Source organism: Thermobia domestica, chromosome 4, assembly GCF_964235325.1.
Source record: "Thermobia domestica chromosome 4, izTheDome1.hap1.1, whole genome shotgun sequence".
NCBI lineage: Eukaryota > Metazoa > Arthropoda > Insecta > Zygentoma > Lepismatidae > Thermobia > Thermobia domestica.
The window spans coordinates 110,865,145-110,890,089 of record NC_137457.1 but is presented as its reverse complement, the minus strand read 5'-3'; the positions used below and the strand labels follow the sequence as shown (position 1 = coordinate 110,890,089).

Below are 24,945 nucleotides of genomic sequence, written 5' to 3'. Positions count from 1 at the left end.
AAGAATGTAATATAGCACACATATTTTAATTTCAATATTGTTCTTATGAAGTGTTTGAATGAAATAAGAGAACATCAACCATTGATTAAGAGATTGGCACATTTGTGGCATATAATTGAATAATATTAGCAAATTGAAGAGCAAAATTCTAAAAAGAATGAAGAAGAAGGTATGCCAATACATGAATTGTGATAATTACATAGCAAGACAGCCTTGTTTCGTTGTTTACAAAGATAAATGAATGATTACAATTTTAGTCACCCCAAGTAACTAGTAATGAGAAATTAGTAACGTCAACTAATAATGGGGTTTAAATAGAGATCTCTACAGTTACATAGATCGTAGATATTTGGTTACATAATGATTCGACATATCAACAAGAGTTGAATTACTATTATTGACTACCATTGATTTGTTAATTTATTAACGAACTTCCAATATTTAAGTTCATGTAGATTCAAGGGGGAACTACCGTCGAACTCTTGATATTATCATTTTGAATTTTCATTTATCTCTTTACTTAGGTTATATTATTTTAAGCTTGACAAAACAAAACAAACGAATAATAGTTCAATATTGAGTTTACTCGTAGCCGTTGCCTTGAGTCTACCTGTCATGAATTTAAAATTTATTGGCACCCTGTTTCGTTTTAAGTAATCCTCCAACATAATGAATAATCCTCTCCTTTTTCTATTATGTACTTTGTGTAGCCAATGGAGCGAAGAAAGAGGATTTCAGATTGTCGGTCTGTAATGAAGGGGGATCGAACCGATAATTACTTGCATTCGAGAAGTAAACCGTACCCTTTATAGTGAGTTAAATCAACGTATCAAGGGGGCCATTCCACTTTGGCCTATAGCCTATGATGATTGAACAGGCACTTGCAAAAACATATATATATTTGAAAAAGAAAACATGCCAATTTAATTGTGATTTGAGGCATAGTCGGTTTATAGCAGAGAGAAAATTATTTTAACAAATATTCTGCAAGGAAAATCGCGTCCAGAATAGACCACAGTGCTGATATGGACTTCCTGTTTACGCATTAAAATGCTATTATAGGAACTTGTGTGAATGCAGCGAAGAAAACTGCAATAATATTTCCATCTGTAAGTATGAGTTTTAAACCAAGATAGAGTATTACATAATTCTACAACTTATATTCCTTCAAGCTGTTTATGCGCGACATCGATATACTAGTAAAAATGTGGGGATGGAACGTTTTAATTCTTACTAATGTTAGCTAGTGAACCCATAACGCCTAATATGGGTTGAAAATATGTTTTCCGTTGGTCGATTCGTAGCTGAAATTCGGTCGGGCGTTGGCCGGAAATGTTGATTCGTATCGAAGTGTACTATCGTTCTTCAAATATTCGATCCTAGGAATTCAGAAGGTATACCACGTAGATGGTGTACAGTGTAAAATTTGGGTGGCATTATAAGGAACAAGGGCATTTATTTAGTGCAATTTAGTGCATTTATTTAGTGAAGTGAACGATTAAGTGGAAAAAAATTGTTGTAGAATTAGAAACGAATGTAATAAAACGAGTACAAGAAAAGGAAAATTTCGATAGCCAGATAAGTAATAGCCATTGTCTAACGTCTTTTCGTTAGTCCTACCAAACGTCATATATACTACCACTAATAATACATTAGTGATACTGCAGATGCTCCAGGAATACTATTTTTGAAGACTGAACTTATCCTTGTAAAGTTCACAGTCATCCACTTGTCCGTCCAATAGCTGTTTCAAATGCCTGAAGATTTAACCAATTTCTTAGAAGTATCCCCTTCCAGTGCTGGCCGTTAATTTTGAACGAGGCGCCTCTCGAGTCGTGGTCAAGAGTTACTCATGAAAAGACAATTTAAAATATATTAATTCATAATCTCTATAATAAGCTCTAAATAACAACTGAATAAACTCTAATTAACACATCCAAATCATTAATACGTAACAATAACTATTAATCACCATTAAGAATTTTAATATTTTAAAACTATAACAGCACAACACAAAAAAATAATAGAATGGATAGATAGTAAGGAAGGATAAATAATTTATTCAATATTCTTATATTGTTATTTTATATTCTTGTTCACCCCTTATTTTTTATGAGTATGAAAACGTTGGTAGTATAATCTAAGAAGTGCATGCGTAGCCGCATAATAATGCATTTGTCTGTTCACTCACACGTGTGTCCTTGTTCTGCTGATAGCAAGTCGTTGAAATTGTGTGATGATAAAGTCTTCCGGGCTTTCAACTTTACGTAATGATTTGTTACATAACATTACGTAATGATTTGTTACATCAACGTTTGCATGCAATTTATCATAATGGAATAATGGCGTAATGAATATAGAAATATAGAATTAGTATTTACTTTTGTTCCTTATCCATAATAATAGATTTTCTCTCTTTTTTTAAGTCTCTTAGAAAGGTTGTAAATAGATAAAAGGAATCATTCCACAATTGATATTAGGCAAACCCCTGTTCATAGGATTAATTATTTATGGTGTTATTTGTCTATTTACCTAATCAAGAGTCTACCTGTATCTTTTAATAATAGAATTTCTATTAACAGATAATAGGGGTCTGACGTCGGCTGGAAATGAGAGTACATCTTAAATGACTTGATTAACTTGTGGCAAAACAAGCTTTTATCTGTATAGAAAGGAACTGGATTATTACAAAATTCCTTTATTGTCTTTTGTTAAGTACCATTTTGTACCATATAAATTAGTGGGATAAAATGTGTTAGATAATGAAAAATGAATTGAATTTCTTGAATTTTACTTCCCATGATTATGCCGGTTAGGCTAATGGAGACGGTGGTGATAAGTAATGAATGAAAATGATGACATAAAGAGGTGGGAAGAAACGGGAGAATCTCGAAAAACACACGGTGTTTGCCCACCATAATTATTAAGATAAAAACACTAAAGGATAAGATCTTAGAATACCCAGTTAACATAAAATATCGGTACGTTGAAGAGGAGGCACTTATCGACATTCAATGACATTTAAGAGGACATTTTCACTGGCCGCTAAAAATACTTCCGGAACAATTTGGGAAAATTTACGCCAATTGTTCGTTGGCGCCGGTAGCAGAAAGTGAAACTATACCATAGATGTTTGCATGATGTAACGCCCGGCTTGGTGTATGGATGGACCCTGACAGTCTGCAATGGGGTTGATGGCACTATGTTGTTTAATAATAACTTCCGTTAGTGGCAACTCTGATTCTAAGGTGATTTTAATTCAACTTCGTTAGGCAGGGGTATCCTGGGGGAATGTTGTTAATTCAGCTCGCATGTTCTTATCAAGTGGATGTGGATGTAGAGAGGACTGAAAAATATCACCAATTAACACATACACATTGGAGCAAAATTTAAAATGCATGAAGCCTGGATGTATGTAGAAATAATAATTAGAGGGAATGTAGGATGTAATGCATGAGCAGTGTAATATGTAGTGTTGACAAAACTTGTCTGATTTCCTTTCGCTTTTCTTATTATCACCATATATTTTATTCTCAGTTACATATAACACAAGTGAAGATGTATGCATGTTCCATGTACATGGTATCTGATGTTACGTGTTGTTTTATTTGTCACAACTTCATATTCAGTAATGTACTCAAGGGAGTTATATCAATATGTGTGATAACATATATATGCAATATACTATTGGAATATATGAGTAATATACTAATTAATAATCTAGTCTAAACGTTACTGAAAATAGTGTTCTTATGTAAAATATGTGAATGAAGTCAACACTCTATATATATATTACACATAAAGAATGATAATGACTCGACTTTTGCTTAAAATCATCATAAACTAATAGCGTCTTGTGCAAGAATATGTATCGACAATGTGCAAAATATATCATAATCTAACCATGCCACTAAATAACTAGTACATATAGAAATACAAATATTATAGCAATTATATAAGGTTACTTCTAAACTTCTAATGATAAAACAACGGTAAATCAATATTAAATTAAAAACACAAGGATAAATCAACATTAACCTGAAACATAATTTGCGCAACTAGACTCTCTCCTTCTTTTTGTTTGGAAATCAAGAGTAAAATACCTATTATTATGTACTAATAATAACATCATACCTATATTATCATCTGTAATCAAAGCTCAGGTGTAATCAAAGCAATATAGCATTCATAATAGTACATTAATAAGGAGTAGTAAAGCTCATAACTCAATTCAATAACATTTGATAGATTCAGATAGTCAGCACAGGTAAGAGTCAAGCTGTCTGGGAAATGGAAATCACTCTTAGGTCTGAGGCTTTATCCAACCTAAAACGGTTAGAGTAAGTAGTTCACAGAATGGCCTTCCTGGAAGAGGCTACTTTGTAGCACACATTCCTTATTAGCTAGTGGAAGAATAATGTTTTTTGCAATTCTTTCTAAGCTAATAACAATAGCTAATTTAAGGATAACAATTAGATAACAATTTAAAGGTCAATTGGAGAACAATATCAAAAGGCAATTCCATGCTCACTCGAGAACGGAAGGCTTCCTATCCGAGGGATCCAAAATATTTTAAATTTTCAGTTTTGATTAAATAACTTTAGAATCCATTTAATGTTATTAATTTTCCTTGCAGTTTAAGTTGCTATTTGGTGCGAGTAAAGTGGAAAGCAGTTGCTTTGCTGCTGTAATAGATTTCCCATCAAAATAGGGCCATTCTAATCCATGAATATAAATGGTCTGAAAGTGAATACGTTTTCATAATATGTACTCTTGAGAAAATAAAAGGTATTTATAGTAACTACTGCCTTGTAATTAGCAATGATAAATGAACTATGCCTATTAATGGATGTTAATTAATTATTAAACTTACTATTGTTTCCAGATTATAGAATGCTCATGACTATTCATTTGTTTTAATGTACGGTACAATTTAGTTACCTTTTTATTATTATTATTATTATTATTATTATTATTATTTTTGTTATTATTATTATTATTATTATTATTATTATTATTATTATTATTATTATTATTATTATTATTATTATTATTATTATTATTATTATTGTTGCATGAAAACTTTCTGAGTAAGGCTGTTGCCATTCAACTTGACTTATTCCAATAGTAGAGCATTAAGCTCAATTAGTAATGATGGTGATTTTTATATTTTAGAACCTTCTTCTTTTTAAAGTAATGCACTTAATTTCATACAAATTATAGATAAAGATTGTTGTGCTGAGAGTGTGTGCTGATAATAGTTGAGTAAGGAAGTAGATAACTTACTTCCGGAATGCAGAAACTACTCAAGAAAACACTATTACATAATACCAGATACTAATGTTATGAAGTAAGATTGTTGAGAAAAGAAACAATGTTTGATTTAACAAATATGAGGTATATCGAAATATTTTATTTATCAAATATGAAATATATTACAAAACATATACTTGCTTAGAGAGAGAGACCTTAAAAAAGGTACAGAACGTTGTTGGATCTCGCCGGAAATAGAAAGGAAATAAGAAAGAGTAAAGGGGAACAAGGCGTCCTTGCTTCGTAACAGAGTACTATACCTACATTCATGCCAATCCAAAAAATAAAAAGGGGGTACACAATTATTTCAGGGCTACATATAGTGCTCAAACAAACGGTGAATTGTGAATTGTCATCCATCAGGTAAATTGTAAATTAATACAATCAATGCAAGATGTAATTACTTACCACAAATGACAATTTATAAAGGCATTATCTGTAAAGGAATCGAAACATGATTATACAAAATTAAGAGTGTTGTTGGTCGTGTTCTTTTCTTGTCTTTGGTTTCAAATGATAATTTCTCCGTTCTCACTGCTTCGTTATCTAATGCTCTAGAGTAAAATAATACTAATAGAATTATGGAAATGTACACCTTTCTGCTATACGAGGACGAAGCATAGAGTGGTTCATGATTGGTTATCTTACGATATAAGGATATATAAATTATTATATCAGTCCCTTTTATATATTTTTATTTCCTTAGCTATCTCTTATAACTACTAATTACCTGCGCAGAAATTTAAACAGTAAAAGGAAAGAAAATAAAATTAATTGAAATACAATGAATAAGATAAAAATTACCAATGCTCCCTTATTTTTAAGTTTTATCTATAGAGTTCTATCCTTATTGTTAATCTGTCTATCACGGCTAGCCTCTATTATTATAATGACCTCTTATACCACGGCCTCTATTATTATAGAATAATTGTCCTCCATGATTTATTAGTACACTCTGTCGATTGATTTTAACTTGGGTTGAATATATTTCATATTATGGAGCTCCAAGGGAGCATCAAGGAGGCACGTAAACCTGCTTAAACCTTAGCAGATCCATTCAACTTTAGTCAATCAACTTTTTATTCACACACGACCTGGCTCACGAGTAAGATATTTTCCAACGAGCGGGGTTCAAACCTTCTAATATTTATCGTTTTCACTCATATTAAAATATAATTTGTTACATACTCTTTGAACTGCAAAAATAATTCGAAAAACATTCATGAAATATTTTCTTCCATCGTGCCAATCAAGGCAAGTGGTTTACTAAGCTCAAATGAGACTGCGAAGGCAAAAGCCTATCTTTACCTACAAAATACAAAGGAGAATCCTGTTTTTTTTAATTATTATTCTCTCTTTGTAATCATATTGTCATTAATGCGATTCTCAATCCCTCTAACGGAAGTTTTGTTTTTAGCAAATACAAATAACTTTTGTTTTTCTAACCACTTCTCTCTTTTCTTTCTCTTGGTGTTTTTCTTTGCTCTGTCTGTCTGTCTGGTCATTTGTCTCTCTGTCAACACCAGAAAGGTAATACCTACTTAAGGAATCAATTTGTTTCCTTAGTTGTATATTTATTCTTGTTTATGTATTCTCTCTTCTTTTTATTCTTTGTAGCAGGGTTTCCAACCATATATGCATTTTAAAACCATTTTGTACTTGTCTAAACTATCATTTTTCTCTATTTATTCCTTCTGTACATATAAATACATTTACTTTAATTGATTGGGTACCCATTTACTAAATTAATTATTTATTTACTACTGGCGTTACTTTTTCAGCGCGACTTCTCGATTCTTTCAGAAAGCCTGCATCAACATTGAACTTGACGTTAGAAGTTCCTACACCTATCGCGATAACTTAACATTTTTTTAACTATGAAATGATCGAACAAATTCGATCAGGTTGGTAATACAGAAGTTGGACAATATAACTTCGTTCGTTCAACATTAAATTTCTTCCTGATGCACGTTGCATACATTTAGGAAATAACTCCGGCTTATTTACCAAATTTGTAATGAGGTCTAATCATTTTCTTTTTACTTTTGGGCTTTCCTACACTTATCAATTTTGGCTTTTTGTTTTTACTGCTGACTAATTAAGGCCTTTTGTGCTAATTTCTTTATACGACCAAGATTCTTTTTCACGAGATTTCCGAGCGGGGTTCGGCATGGATCTCGAGTTCGAGTTCTAATTCAGCTTTTCTACCAAACACTAATTCAAAAGGAGAACAAGGATGGTGTTCCTGTTTCGTAGTATTATAAGAGTAACAAGCAGATCTAACAAATAGAGACCAATCTTTTGGAGAAGTAGACACATATTTCTTCAAATAGTTTACCAAAGCTTGATCATATTTCTCCACTCGTGAATTTATTCTATGATGGTAATTAATACTAAACTTCTGATGTATAACTAGTACGGTCATAATTTTGCTAGTTACTTGTGTGTGGAATTTAGAACCAAGGTCTGACTATATATGGCGGGGTGGACCAAATAACAAATAATATCCTCTAATAAAACCTTTGCAACATACTTGGCCGTTATTGTTTTTAATGGTAGTGCCACTACATAGTTAGAAAACATATCGATAGTGGTGATGACATACTTATAACCATTAGAGGGGGCAGTGGGACAAATAGTTCCAAATTTAAGGAATGGAAATGAGCTATTGGTTTAATTAGTTCATGTAACCCTAATGGTGTAGTAGTTGAGTCCCTGCGTTCTTGAGATTCGCGACAAGTTCTGATAAAACTTTTAATATCAGCTCCCATCCGAGGCCAATAAAATCACTCATTGACACGAGAAAACTCTTTGCTCTCGCCAAGATGTCCGCCTTCTAGATATCATGAATGGATAGCACATAAAATTTCAGGGATCATACATCGTGGAACACATTTTTTTAAAATCGTACTTTGCTTTACGATATAACACCTCGTCTACTAATACATAAGGACGAGCCTCAGTATTAGTAGGATCAGACTTTACTAATTCGCGTATTCTACCAAAATATTCGTCTTCCTTCTGTGCCTTGATTACATCAGTCGCGTCAATTTTCATTGTATTTATACAAAGTCCGTCTTCTCGATTTGGAATTCGATCTTCAGGGGAAAGGTCAGGGGAAATGTCAATTTCCTTGGCAACATCGTGTTGTAGTTTAGATTTCGAATTTTCGAATTTCTCAGCGGAGAGTGGGCTGCCTTTAACCGTGTTCACTCTTACCTCTGCTTTAAGAACATATTTCTTTAAATGTCCTACGATTTGAGAGTCAGGTATAGTCACATTTAGTTTACTCTGATTGAATACAGAGAGTTTAGCAAACCCATTTTCTTCCACTAAAATTGTGGGTGGTACTAAAGTAAGATCGATGTAAAACGTCATTTCGTTCCACATAATAATTTCCAACTATAGAATAACTTGGCTTATCTTTTACTAAACCAACTTCTCCAGCAGGTATTTGCATGCACTCAACTGTTTTAATTAGATTACGCAATGAGAGAGTTTCAATACAATTGATTTTCAAGATAGGATATTCGTTCTCCAGTTGTGAATCTAGAATAACATCTTCAGAAGAGGAACCTGAAAAATTAAGTTCTAAACAATTTTGGGTCACTTTAGCGTTCGTACGCGGCAGCAATGCTGAGCTAACATTTCTATTTGTCCGATGGTTACTCTTTCTGTTGTAAAACTGAACATGTGACAGATTTAATACTGTTTGTTCCTTGCGACTTGGCAAATACTGAACATAAAGCTTCATGATAGGATGTGTTTGATTGAAGTTAATAGTTATATACTCTAACCCTATACCGTACGTGTAACGCTGAATGAAATGTATTCCTAGAACCATTTTCTCGTCTAATTGCAAAACATATACATGCTTAGAGAGAGAGACCTTAAAAAGAGGTACAGAACGTTGTTGGATCTCGCCGGAAATAGAAAGGAAATAAGAAAGGGTAAAGGGAAACAAGGCGTCCTTGCTTCGTAACAGAGTACTATACCTACATTCATGCCAATCCAAAAAAATAAAAAGGGGGTACACAATTATTTCAGGGCTACATACAGTGCTCAAACAAACGGTGAATTGTGAATTGTCATCCATCAGGTAAATTGTAAATTAATACAATCAATGCAAGATGTAAATACTTACCACAAATGACAATTTATAAAGCCATTATCTGTAAAGGAATCGAAACATGATTATACAAAATTAAGAGTGTTGTTGGTCGTGTTCTTTTCTTGTCTTTGGTTTCAAATGATAATTTCTCCGTTCTCACTGCTTCATTATCTAATGCTCTAGAGTAAAATAATACTAATAGAATTATGGAAATGTACACCTTTCTGCTATACGAGGACGAAGCATAGAGTGGTTCATGATTGGTTATCTTACGATATAAGGAAATATAAATTATTATATCAGTCCCTTTTGTATATTTTTTCCCTTAGCTATCTCTTATAACTACTAATTACCTGCGCAGAAATTTAAACAGTAAAAGGAAAGAAAATAAAATTAATTGAAATACAATGAATAAGATAAAAATTACCAATGCTCCCTTATTTTTAAGTTTTATCTATAGAGTTCTATCCTTATTGTTAATCTGTCTATCACGGCTAGCCTCTATTATTATAATGACCTCTTATACCACGGCCTCTATTATTATAGAATAATTGTCCTCCATGATTTATTAGTACACTCTGTCGATTGATTTTAATTTGGGTTGAATATATTTCATATTATGGAGCTCCAAGGGAGCATCAAGGAGGCACGTAAACCTGCTTAAACCTTAGCAGATCCATTCAACTTTAGTCAATCAACTTTTTATTCACACACGACCTGGCTCACGAGTAAGATATTTTCCAACGAGCGGGGTCCAAACCTTCTAATATTTATCGTTTTCACTCATATTAAAATATAATTTGTTACATACTCTTTGAACTGCAAAAATAATTCGAAAAACATTCATGAAATATTTTCTTCCATCGTGCCAATCAAGGCAAGTGGTTTACTAAGCTCAAATGAGACTGCGAAGGCAAAAGCCTATCTTTACCTACAAAATACAAAGGAGAATCCTGTTTTTTTTAATTATTATTCTCTCTTTGTAATCATATTGTCATTAATGCGATTCTCAATCCCTCTAACGGAAGTTTTGTTTTTAGCAAATACAAATAACTTTTGTTTTTCTAACCACTTCTCTCTTTTCTTTCTCTTGGTGTTTTTCTTTGCTCTGTCTGTCTGTCTGGTCATTTGTCTCTCTGTCAACACCAGGAAGGTAATACCTACTTAAGGAATCAATTTGTTTCCTTAGTTGTATATTTATTCTTGTTTATGTATTCTCTCTTCTTTTTATTCTTTGTAGCAGGGTTTCCAACCATATATGCATTTTAAAACCATTTTGTACTTGTCTAAACTATCATTTTTCTCTATTTATTCCTTCTATACATATAAATACATTTACTTTAATTGATTGGGTACCCATTTACTAAATTAATTATTCATTTACTACTGGCGTTACTTTTTCATCGCGACTTCTCGATTCTTTCAGAAAGCCTGCATCAACATTGAACTTGACGTTAGAAGTTCCTACACCTATCGCGATAACTTAACATTTTTTTAACTATGAAATGATCGAACAAATTCGATCAGGTTGGTAATACAGAAGTTGGACAATATAACTGAGTTCGTTCAACATTAAATTTCTTCCTGATGCACGTTGCATACATTTAGGAAATAACTCCTGCTTATTTACCAAATTTGTAATGAGGTCTAATCATTTTCTTTTTAATTTTGGCTTTCCTACACTTATCAATTTTGGCTTTTTGTTTTTACTGCTGACTAAATAAGGCCTTTTGTGCTAATTTCTTTATACGACCAAGATTCTTTTTCACGAGATTTCCGAGCGGGGTTAGGCATGGAGTCTCGAGTTCGAGTTCTAATTCAGCCTTTCTACCAAACACTAATTCAAAAGGAGAACAAGGATGGTGTTCCTGTTTCGTAGTATTATAAGAGTAACAAGCAGATCTAACAAATAGAGACCAATCTTTTGGAGAAGTAGACACATATTTCTTCAAATAGTTTACCAAAGCTTGATCATATTTCTCCACTCGTGAATTTATTCTATGATGGTAATTAATACTAAACTTCTGATGTATACCTAGTACGGTCATAATTTCGCTAGTTACTTGTGTGTGGAATTTAGAACCAAGGTCTGACAATATATGGCGGGGTGGACCAAATAACAAATAATATTCTCTAATTAAACCTTTGCAACATACTTGGCCGTTATTGTTTTTAATGGTAGTGCCACTACATAGTTAGAAAACATATCGATAGTGGTGATGACATACTAATAACCATTAGAGGGGGCAGTGGGCCAAATAGTTCCAAATTTAAGGAATGGAAATGAGCTATTGGTTTAATTAGTTCATGTAACCCTAATGGTGTAGTAGTTGAGTCCCTGCGTTCTTGAGATTCGCGACAAGTTCTGATAAAACTTTTAATATCAGCTCCCATCCGAGGCCAATAAAATCACTCATTGACACGAGAAAACTCTTTGCTCTCGCCAAGATGTCCGCCTTCTAGATATCATGAATGGATAGCACAAAATTTTAGGGATCATACATCGTGGAACACATTTTTTTAAAATCGTACTTTGCTTTACGATATAACACCTCGTCTACTAATACATAAGGACGAGCCTCAGTATTAGTAGGATCAGACTTTACTAATTCGCGTATTCTACCAAAATATTCGTCTTCCTTCTGTGCCTTGATTACATCAGTCGCGTCAATTTTCATTGTATTTATACAAAGTCCGTCTTCTCGATTTGGAATTCGATCTTCAGGGGAAAGGTCAGGGGAAATGTCAATTTCCTTGGCAACATCGTGTTGTAGTTTAGATTTCGAATTTTCGAATTTCTCAGCGGAGAGTGGGCTGCCTTTAACCGTGTTCACTCTTACCTCTGCTGTAAGAACATATTTCTTTAAATGTCCTACGATTTGAGAGTCAGGTATAGTCACATTTCGCTTACTCTGATTGAATACAGACAGTTTAGCAAACCCATTTTCTTCCACTGAAATTGTGGGTGTTACTAAAGTAGGATCGATGTAAAACGTCATTTCGTTCCCCATAATAATTTCCAACTATAGAATAACTTGGCTTATCTTTTACTAAACCAACTTCTCCAGCAGGTATTTGCATGCACTCATCTGTTTTAATTAGATTACGCAATGAGTGAGTTTCAATACAATTGATTTTCAAGATAGGGCATTCGTTCTCCAGTTGTGAATCTAGAATAACATCTTCAGAAGAGGAACCTGAAAAATTAAGTTCTAAACAATTTTGGGTCACTTTAGCGTTCGTACGCGGCAGCAATGCTGAGCTAACATTTCTATTTGTCCGAGGGTTACTCTTTCTGTTATAAAACTGAACATGTGACAGATTTAATACTGTTTGTTCCTTGCGACTTGGCAAATACTGAACATAAAGCTTCATGATAGGATGTGTTTGATTGAAGTTAATAGTTATATACTCTAACCCTATACCGTACGTGTAACGCTGAATGAAATGTATTCCTAGAACCATTTTCTCGTCTAATGGTGACTCTTTAACTAATGCCACATTTAACCATAAACGACGCGTTCTTCGACCATAGGTTCCAACTTGGAAACTTAACCGAACCACTGGGAGTGGTTGAGTTAACTTATCCCCTAATGTGCGCAAATGAATAGTGGCACGCATTCGCTTAGCAACTGGAAAATTTTGAGGAATCATTTCTTCAGCCAAAACAGAGATTTGCGAACCAGTGTCTAATAATGCATCTCATTTTTTATTAAAAAATCGAATTGGAATCGTGGGCAATCTTTGATCACACAAATTCGTTCGAGCTTTTTTCACTTCAATTGGCCTACCATCACTCCCTATTTCACGTTTATATGTCCACATTCTTTTAACAAACGAATTGATTTTGGCACCCATATAAGGTTTCGCATGATGTGGTCTTAATTCTCTACATTTTCTCCCCATTTCCCGGATGAGATTCAGTATAAATGTTAGCTAAATACAATAATGGCAACACATGGATGGCTTGATCTATTGTTGATACTTCTTTTAATACTAAAGCCTGGACATAATTTGAAGGCAATGCCTTATATACTAGGCGTAACAACTCTCTCTCTCTCCCATTTCAGGTCTTAGGAATTTCCGGTCTCGTATTAAAGTATACGATAAGTTATCACGAGGGAAACGAGGAGGGAGTCGTTTTCTCATTAATTTCTGTTCAAGCTGTCCATTATATAAATCGTCAGGAAATGCTCGAGAAATCATTTGCTTTAATTCTCGAAACTGCAACTGTTGAATGTCATCCTTATGACATAAGAACCAATCAAGGGCCGAGTTTTCAAGACAGGCCGCTAGATATATACACTGCTCCTGGTCAAGCCAATTGAGGGCAAGAGCTATGGCGTGATATTCATCAAGGAATGTAGCAACCGATTCTTTTGGGCTTCCTTTAAATTTCGGCTACTTCAATACTGGGACACTGGCTACTGTATCTTCTGTTTCTTCCCATGCACTTGATTCATCAAGATTTGGTCTATTTTCTAATTGGGGTCCTTGCGGAGGGGGTAAAATAACATTTATTGCCTTATTCTCGTCAAAGGGTAATAAATCCTCTGAGTGAGTCTTCACTTCGTGATTATCTAAAATTTATTGCCTAATTTTATTATATAACAAAAGTGCAAGTGCGTTATCGGCAGTGGGGGAATATTTCACTTGAGGAGGGTGAGAAGCAATTTGCGGATGTTTAGGAAAACTTAGATCTTCAATACAAGGTTGTTCATTTATAAACTCTTTAAGTTCTTCGCCTGAGCCATATGAGAAAGGATTTGGTGTTAGTACGCCACGTGCAGTCTTTACCTGATAGAGCTCCTTCTTTGCCAATTGTTGAATTTCGTCATCGGAATCATAATTACTTCATTCTGGTGGTGAATTTTCTGGGACTTTACCTTCCAAGGATTTTTCCACGTGAGGTGGTATATCAAATGGAAAATAAACTTCTTCATTCGTGACCGCTTTTGAAGCAATTATATGCTGCTGATCTTCTTTCTTTAAAAGTGTTGACGCTAACTTAGGGTCAAACTCAAAATCACTCGTCATAATGCCAGGAGATTCTTCAGAGGAACTAACTGCGCCTTCTTTAGAAGGGTTAGTCAGGTGTTCTAGCTTAAGGAAAATTGTTCGTTTCGCGACCACTGGTTTCTATTGTGTACTGTTCAAACGAGTCAAGGATGTTATTTTATTACAAGTTTCTTCAAATTTACCTAAATTTTCCTTATAACGCTGGGTTTGAGTTATCGGTTGCCTATCCAAAGGATATGGTAAACTATACTGCTGTGGATGGTCTATCCGCGGTTCAAGTAAAGTTGGCGAAATGGCTACTGGGAAACTGGCTTGCTGCATGGGCAGAACTGTTGCTTCTTGTGCCAGGGGACATACTTCGGAGCGCAAAGCGTGCGTGAGCGCGGCTCTCTGAGCAAGAGTTCTTCTGCAATATGCAACTAGCTTTACCCGATTTTGCAATATACCAAGCATGAAATTTTGGTGGGGATTTCTTAGAAGGGGAACCAATGGAAAGACATTTCGAATTACTGTTTTCACTATCTTTTTGTTATCTCTAATCAGAAAAAATAATGGGGCTTATTTCACTATGAGCAATATAATCAGATCACTAATTCCCATTACAATCCACAAGAACATAATTGCAGTAATGCGACAACTCACAAAATTCTCTTAAATTACCATGCAGTATGAAAAAAAATACCAAAACATAAACATAACACAGAACACACAAAAGGAAAAGATGTCATAGCAGCACCACAAAATTTTTCGTCCCGAAAAATGAAAAGAGAGGAAAAGCTTTGGACGTGCCCCCGTTTGTGACGATGTGCAGTCTCTTTTGGTTTACTTAGCTCGTTTTGTTCCACCATAATGTAGAGATCTGCTCACGCTAATTCTGTAGCGGATATCACAAAGAAAATATAATCAAATTACATCATGATTTTCATGGGAAAAGGTGGTTTAATCTAGGGGAATTACAACATTATTTATAACAGGCAAGTTTATTTCTTAACTAAAATGGTAATATACAACATTTAGTTGAATGATAATTTGAATATTTGATAGTTCATTTGATTGTTATATATCTTAATATAGATCGATTAACATGCAAGTTTTTTCAGATATTTTAGTTATTGGAGATGGAAGATGATATGCGAATATGCGACAACAGTTCTTAACCTTGAAAGTTTTACGGTAGGTAGTCAAATCATTTTATAGTACTGCATGACAGCTCTTAATTGAAGTTAGTAATGCAACAAGTGCTCTTACATACCATGTATTAGAAGTCTTCGAACACTTTGCAAGTTGGCGTCCCGAATGTCTGAATTTCGATGCTCTTAATCTCTGCGTCTCTGGGCGTCCGAATCAATCATTGAGACCGTGAGGTCCTTTTATATTATTTTACGAGGGACAGACCCTACCGCGTATCAGTCAGTACATCCGTTTAATCATCTCCACAAATATGGAAACTAATTGCTCTCTTGTATTCTGATTGGCTCTTAGACACTGCCGCACTTAAGATACGTGGCGTTACACACATGTACATACGTGTACTGTCACAGCCGGAAGAATTTAATAGCATGATTTCTAGACTTATTTATAGATTCTTAACTATTCAACCAATTTCAACACATTAATACGGTGTCACGTTGACAAAATGATGATTATGTATCCTGTAGGATGACTATGAGTAACTTTCGACAAGTAAACTTCCTATTAAACTGCGCAGCAAAAGCAACATTAGTCACCTTCAGAAAGTTTTGCATATTTCCTTTCTCTGTTGCTAGCTTGTGGCAAGTCAAGAGGAAACAAATGTGTTCTAAATTGCATATTAATCAAAATAATCTTTTTCAATTCTTTCAATAAAGAGCAATGTAACCATATTTTTTAACTCAGCGTCACAATTTTCTGTTTTGTGTTTCGAATTTTCCACATATCATGCAACACAGAAAATATATCATTATTTACGCACATGATGATTAACTTCGCAATGCCAAAACAACAAAATTTTATAATATTAAAAAGTCAATACAATTCAACTTAATAAAAGATGAATGTCTGTCTTCGGTGGTTTATGTATCCATATAGGCCAAATCATCATATATTACTTAAGAATTTTTTTTTGTGTAAAGCCCTTATATAGCACTTTTAATTTTTCTCACCACAAACACACGAATATGTATCTATGTCTTTTCGGAGCCTCTCTCTTTTTCAATGAAGGTGCTGAAATGAATCATAGAAATCTAATTTCGTCTGTAAACATATTCTTCGATAGATTTCCATTGTTGTTTTTAGCTCTGACATCAACAGGTTGCATTGGAAGCTTCTCCGTTTGGTAGAAGCACGGGAGACGGTGGAAAAATCAAAGTCAGTCAGCTATGGATGGACAGATGAAAAAACAAGCAAATTTACGTTTAAAAGTCAGTAGCCGATAGTGTTTACTGTGTCTAGCTTTTAGTGGTATTATATATTGTCATTTGTGCAATTTATATAGTAAGAAATATTACGTATACAACGCGTTACACTAAGTTATTAATTAATAAGCAATGATAATGAAAACGTTGCCTCAAAAAGAAATGTTCACGTCTTAAACATTTTGTTCCTAATTGTTACTTATATAGTCGCCCTGACGGCGCGATTCTAGCTGCACAATGGAAAAACTTCAAGGCCACACAAAATAAAAAAAATTGAAAAGTAAGGAAATTCGTCCCTCCAACTTTAAGTGCATCCCACACAAATCACCAGAAATTGTTTTTCTTCTGCATGAAAGTGAGTGAAAAATGAAAGTGCGAAATTGTAAGAACGTACGATGGAGTGAAGTTCAACCGGTAGCTAGCGACTACCGCGTCTTCCGCGATTATAATAAGAATAACTGTGCCAAGTATAAAATTGTATTATCATATTCACTTATTTATACCACAGTGCCAAAATGTGATTAACATGTGTTTGTGTTGCTAATTAATGTAAATAAGTAAAATTTCGCATATCCTTTAACAAAATAATGATCGAAATATAAATTTATGTCTTTTAGTTTAGGAGAATTAAATCTGAACCGTACTGTCGAGTGGTTATATGATCGGCTTTTGTAAAATCTCCAAACCGGTATTAAAGATTAAAGGAGACACTTAGGATAAACAGGATCGAATCAAGAACTATCATAAACGTCTAAAGCCTTATAGGGAACTGCATGACTCTAACCATATACAGTTATAGATAGCTACCCGAACAGGGACTACAAGGATCGAACCAAGATAAAATTATAGATGGCGACGGAACAGTGTCGTACAAAGATCGAAGTCAGATACAGTTGTAGATGGCACCCGCTGAAAAAGGTACATATGGTAAAATTGCGTAAGGGCGAAGCTAGTTTTATCTTTTATAAAGGTAAATTGTAGTGCCTTTCTAGTGTTATTTAATATTTGTGTTTTTGTATTGGCAAGTCAATCATCATGTCCGTACAAAAAGACATATTACCAATTTTTAGAATTGCGGAAAATTTGTAATGAAACAGAATATCTAATAGTAGAAAATCAGTTTAGATATCGAAAATAACTATTTACGTTGTTGGAAGTCGAGAATGCTTCAAACGTAAATCAGGAAATGTGTAAAGTTATAAAATAACAAAATTAGAAAATGGAAAATCTATTTTATTAAGAAACAGGACTGAAATTAATGATAAATTTATTGCAAAAATGCGTGAATTAGGTAAATTTGATCTTTTAAAAACAATTAAAGATGAGTGAGTTTTTGAAACAGAATTTGTTTCTTTGATTACATAGAATATAATTTGAAAGTTCATTACGAAAATTCAAACGTTGTGCGCCTTGCGAAAGATATGTTAGCTCAAAGGATATTCAAACGGTTTTTAAAGTATCATTATGGTACTTGCAATAAGTGTTCCAGTGATGATTCGAAGGTAAATTTTCAAGTTATACTCCCAAAACGGGTTGGATTCTGCTGAGGTTATGAACTTGGCAAGCGCTTCTTGAAAGCACTCAAACAAGTGAAGGCTGTAAAAGTGAAACATTAACAATTGAAGCAAAACTTGTAAAACTTAATTTAGAATGGGTTGGACCTGAGTTATTTTGGGGGCATAAATACACATAAACCATGGAAATTGAGTGCATGAGAATTGTATAATTTTACCATGTGTCTTGAGCAAGCTCCTGTTAATCTAAGTCAGGTTAATATTACATTTCTTGCCAATAAATTTGAACAGGTTGAAGAAATATCCGACTTTAAATTAAATAAAGAAAAATAAATAATTGCTGTTGTTAGTCACGTAAAGTAGAGTTAGTTAAGGCCAAGGCTTTTTTTGTGTCTCCTTTAGATAATATTGTTGTAATACAAGCAAAGGAGAAAACGAAAAATGTAACGAACGGAGATTGCTACTCGATTGTTTCTCGATTGCTACTCTCAATCATTGTGATGGTTATCTCTACCGTATATACGCATGTGAATCAGTGGCCAGCTGAATGTTTGCCTTGTAAAGTAACGAAAAATATACTTGGGTGCAAACGTGTACCTCACCGTAAAGGTTTACAAAAGTATTAATAAACTGCATAGAAAAAGAAGGGAGAGTAGGCTTTTCAACCATCCATATAGTGTATTATGTTTGGAAAACCAGAGTTGCTTCCCCGGTACATTGCTAGTCAGTATATTAGAATGTGCTTCCTTTCACGAAACGTGTTTATTATTGTTTCTATTATGGTTGTTGGGATACGTCATACGCAGAGTACTTTTTAAGCTATGAGTTGAAAGTAAAAGAAATGCGAGTAAAAGAAACTGGATGTGTCACCTTCTGCGTAATCATTTGCATACAGATTGTAAACTTAGAAAATAGTAAAAATAACATTATGACAAATAGGCCTTATGATAGTTCTAATAATTCAGCAACGTGGGAATGAAATTAAAATCCTGTCAAGAAAATTTTCTGCAGGTTATAAAATGTTGTTCGTCAAATTGAATAGAAATACAATTTGCAAGTTCGTTGTAGCACAAAGCAACGCCAACATAAATAATACGTAAATTCAGACGGAAATTAAATGAGCGAAATGAATGTTTTACTGTTCTAGTAAGTTTGTTCGTAAATTTTCTTTGACAACTAAATGTTATAAACAAAGAAATAGACAAATCAGTACTCGTAAATGAAAGTTATTTTCTCGCACCACAGTAACCAATATTCTGCATGTATGTTTTAAAGAGTGATCTATATTTCAAACCAAATCACAGTAGCAAGTTAGCACTTAATGATTTAGTAACAGGATAAGACGATGACTATGAATCACATGACGTTATCAAAAATCACAGACCTTTACAGGAAGAATGTAGTAATTGGGTGAACAAACCCCGTACTTCTAAGCGATTTGAAGACAAACGTTACAATAAATTTAGATGCCAATCACCAATTACTATCATTGATGTGGCATCAGCTGCTTGTGACGCCATAGCGTGTTTCAAGCACACAGGTAAATTGAAAAACCGAGTGAAGCGAAAAATGCAATTTAGTGTTATATTTGAATGGAATACAATTGACACGCATAGAGATATATCACGGAAGAAAATAAATCACATGTCAAACGATAAGAAGTTAGTCATTTTCTTGTATAATGCAGTATTATAACTATTGAGGAACACATTTTGAGTTTAAGCAACTGTTCCGTAAAGTAATCAGAATTGGTGGATACCAGAGATGGTCATCCTCCCTCATTTTGCCCTCATGAGGGCAGCCCTCACCCTCACCTCACCCTCATTTTAGTAGTTGAGGTTGAGAATGTTGGAGGGTGAAGGCGATAAAGTAATTGAGAGTAAGTGTGAGGAAAGGTGAGTGTGAGGGCGTAAATGGAGGGTGAGTGTGAGGGAAGGTGAGTGTGAGGGCGTCAATGGAGGGTGAATGTGAGGGAAGGTGTGAGGGCGTCAACGGAGAGTGAATGTGTTGGAGGGTGAGGGCGTCAATGGAGGGGAGTGTAAGGGCATCAATGGAGGGTAAGTGTGAGGGAATGTGAGTGTGAGGGAGGGTAAGGGTGTCAGTTGAGGGTGAGTGTGAGGGAGGTGAAGGTGAGGGCGTCAATTGAGGGTGAGGGTAATGTTGCACAAAATTAATTATCTTGCAATTCTTCATTTCTGGAAAATATGTTAAAAAATGTAATATAGTTTTTTTTTAGAATTAAACGTCTTTCACCAAAAATCGTCATATCAACATTCTATCAGTTTAATACGCTTTTCTTGCGCGAGGACAAGATATTTCTCATAGCTTTATTGCTTTTCTATATTTATATATTTTCACTTTATAGAAATAATAGTTAGGAAATATATAAAAATATCTACTGCAAGTTTTTGGCTACCGAAAATTTCAAATCTTAACGAAAGTAACCCATTAAAAATAATAGAAGTTCTCAGGAAATAATGTATTTTTTGATATATTCGTTCAGAAGAGAAACAAATAAATATTTATATATTCATTCATTCTGAAATTGTAACTAAGAAAAAGCTTTATTTCTTCTTCTAACTAAGAGAAAAAATATATAAGAAAAGTAGAGAGCTGCAAGCAGCAATAAATAACATTATATTTAATAATCAAATAAAAAGATATTTCGTGCTTTTGGCTATATATGTACTTTTAGACTTCCAAACTACGCTATGCATATGAAAGGGAAGTCTCATAGAACGGCTGTGTCCGTCTGTATGTCTGTCTATCAACAGGTATCACATCAAAATCGGTAAGAGCTATTGACAAGCGGTTTTCGAGAATCGATCCAGCATCCCAATAATAGGTTGCATCTCGTTCAAGAAACTCCTATTTAACAGGTACCCTCAAATCACCTTGGCAGTCAATCTGTTAAACCGGAAGTGGTAGAAATCGGAAATTTCCGGTTTCAAATTAAAGATCACGAGTAAAAAACGGTAATAGCGATAGGAAAACGGATTTTGGAAATAGGTGAATATGAAAGGAACCACCTTAACTGCTGCATTTCTACTAAAACTGGATGTGGTAGGATCCACTACTACTTCAGGTTACAATATTTATTTTCATAAACTTAAAAAGATAAATGATTTTGATAAACGGTTTTCGGGAATCAATTCTGCATTGCGAGAATAGGTTCCATCTCTTTCAACAATCTTGCTTAAACGGAAAGTGGTAGAAGTCGACCATATCTGGTTTCAACTAACATATTCGTAACTCATAAACGAATACAAAACATAGCTAGCGATAAAGAGTTTTCAAAATCGATTTAAAGTCTTAAGGGGATAAACCACCTTTACTCCTGTATTTCCACTAAAATCGGAAGTGGTATAAACTCACTACTACTTCTGGTTTCCATATTGATTTTCCTAGACCTAAAACGGTAAGTGCTATCGACAAGCGGTTTTCGGGAATCGATTCAGAATCCCAAGAATAGGTTACATCACTTTCATCAATCTTCGAGGTAAACCAGAAGCTATGTTGAACCACTTCTGGTTTCAACAATATTACCCATAACTCAAAAACGGTAAGAGCTATTGGGAAACAGTTTTTGGGAAACGATTCGTCGTTCCAATAATAGGTCCCATCTCTTTCGACAACCCAATATTTAAACCGTAAGTTGTAGAAATCACATAGTTTACCTGTGGCAAATAGTTTGATAATTACAAATGAGAAGGGATGCTCTGAATTTCCTGAGTGATTATTTTCCTGAATGTAAGTGAAATAAGATCAATTGCATTCTCAGGTAAACACAATTGTATTTTTCCAAATTAAATTAAACTTGCCGCCCTGGGCAGTGGCACGGTTCGACCCCACTCGCGCCGGCCCTGCTACATGGTAAAAAATGAAGGGTTAACTACAAGTTAAAAAAGAAAAATGTAATTAAAATAAAATGTCTGGTGTTACAAGACAACGCAGTTAGGTCTGTTCTTCACTTTAAAATAAATCAATCGAATTCAATGAGGCTTTTCCCTCGCCTACTATTTTCATTCTTTTTATTTCCCGTTCTGCGTAACATGGGATCCGAGACACATGAGGTCCCATCAGAAATCGAATTCGTATAGATACGAGAGATCTCTCCTGTTAACCGCCAATTATTTTTAAAATAAATAATCTTATCAGATTTACCCTTGGGCCCAGTGGTTCCCATCGTTTTGCCTGTCTCTCCCACTTCGTAATTCCTACATACTTTCGGCCCTCCTTCATCCCCTATTGTGACATACGTACTTTTTGTCTGGCCTTTTCTGGGACTTCAGATGCAGCATTTTATTTTCAAATCTTCAGTAATAATAACAATACTATGAAATTATATAGAACAGTAGAAGTGAGTGACTCATTATCAGCCAGACAATATTTCTATAGGGAGGAATGTGCAATTTACATAAAATGCTCCTTTTGTCACAAACACAAGGGATAAGGAAGGATTCTCGGAAACGTGTATCCTAAAAGAGTAAATGGTAGTTTTTTGGGGCACATTTACGTTTGTCGTGTCCTGATTAATTTACTTGCTTGAGGGTAAGTGTGAGTATAGTTCGGAAAGGGGTAAAAAAACCAATTAACCCTTTTGTTTTTTTAAGATTTTTCCCTATTTTTTCCCAAACTGTTGTTTTCTTCCCAAAATGTGGGTTTTACTTAAAAATCTTAACCAATTTTTCCCCTTATGCTTTCTCTTTTGTACTTTTTGTTGTACTTGAACCCCTATATACTGTGTTGTTTAATATATATATGCTTATTGGAATTGAATGAAGAATCTAGTAAACAGTAAATTGAAGTATTTCTCGTTTAATTTACTTGCATGTGTGAACTAGTCAGATAGGTTATGTGCATCTGGTCTTGTAACAATGCATCATATGGTCCGGTAACACTAATGAGCTTTTGTTTCTGATGTTCAGAGGCAGCGATTTATTGTTTAAGGAAAAGTAGATGTTTTAATTCAGTGAGAAACATGGGAAGGCCGAAAAGTTTTGTCTGGAAAGCTTTCAATCAAAGGGCTGACAAGTCTGTTGAAACAGCTATAAGTGCCCAGTCCAAGTCAGAAGTAGCATATCAGCCAGTTCAAATCTCCATAGCTCGTTGAGAAATATGCAGTCCTTCACGCGTTCGAAAACGACTACAACAAACAAAACAACCGAGACGTGTGAAGAAACAACAGACACATCACCACAACCATCATGTAGTGGCAGTAGCAGTGACAGGACAAATATCTCGAATTGGATTACCGATAATAACTCACAAGTGCAAACAGTTGTACCTATTTACCTTTATGGGTAGGAAACGAAGAAAACTATTCACTCCCTGGAACTTGAAATTTTTGTTTTGTTGTTATGGAACAATGGTCATTCTTTATAAGTATGTGAAGATATAAATACGTGAATCAGAGGATGAATCTCGTATAAATTCTATTGATATTCCATCAAGTACAGAGGTATTGCTTTGCTATTTAATATTCATGAAGTTATGAGTTCTTTTAATTTCTGATTTTATATTTTTATTTTTATTTTTGTTTTACAGGTGTCGAAAGAGGAGAAAAATATCTGAAAGTTATGAAACAGACACAAATACAGAGAGCGTAGATCTACATTTGTCTGACAAATCAGACAGCATTTCTCTTGAAACTGAAGACGAAGACACGGTTGACTGGTTGTTGGCAAATGTAAAAACTACTCATTAGAAGAGAAGAAGCAAAGTAGTGGAAAAGTTGCAGACTTGACCTATGTATGTCTCTTTATTTACTTAAAGTTAGAAAAAAGGTATAAAGTTAAAAAAAACATCGCCAGATAGAAGTGCTTGATTTAATACAGTATGTAGAACTAATTAATCTGAATCCAAAACCATTTTATATCAGGAATGATGGTTGAGAAGCTTAGAAATAATTGAACTTTTCCTTTTTTACGTATGTATGCCGAAAAGGCAGTATTGGTAAATATGGAGAATGGTCAAAGAACACGTACGTACGGAAAAAATCAATTTTCCAGATATATATCCAATTACTTTGCATACATTTTTTAATGAAAACAAAACTTGCAATAAAATTTGAAATAGCGAAGCAAATGTAATTAAATATGCAAAAAACGAATATATTTTCCCAAATTGGGAAAAAACCGGGAAAACTATGGGAAAAATACCAAGAAATATTTTCCCGGGTTTTTGCCCATCACTAAGTGTGAGGGCGTCATTTGAGTGAAGGTGTGAGCAAGGGAGAGGATGAGGGTGTTGTTTGAGGGTGAGGGCGTTAATGGAGGGTGTGTGTGAGGGGGAGTGAGGTCGTCAATGGAGGCTGATGATGAGGGCGTTAATGGAGGGTGAGTGTGAGGGACGGTAAGGGGAGGGCGTGAATGGAGGGTGAGGATCGTCATTGGAGGGTGAGGATGAGGGAGGGTTAGGAAAAATGACCATCTCTGGTGGAGACCACATATTTCCTTAAACAGTCACTTTAGTCGTTTATTGTGATTTTTTTAAATGGTTTTTGTTCTAAAAATCTAGAATAGATGTAGGGTAAAGAAGAACATCATCGAACCCGGACTGCTAATATTGTATGAAATCGACATTTGCAATGATT

The 24,945-nt window shown here is 34.4% G+C and overlaps 1 long non-coding RNA gene across 1 annotated transcript in view; it reads left to right on the top strand.

Annotated features, from left to right (window-relative positions):
* LOC145683346 (uncharacterized) overlaps positions 1-24,516 on the top strand; it is a 366,975-nt gene extending 342,459 nt beyond the window's left edge. Inside the window, exon 2 of the long non-coding RNA XR_014131054.1 lies at positions 23,898-24,516. This is a non-coding gene — a long non-coding RNA (uncharacterized LOC145683346). The remainder of the gene's footprint in view (positions 1-23,897) is intronic.
* The last annotated feature ends 429 nt before the right edge of the window (positions 24,517-24,945 follow it).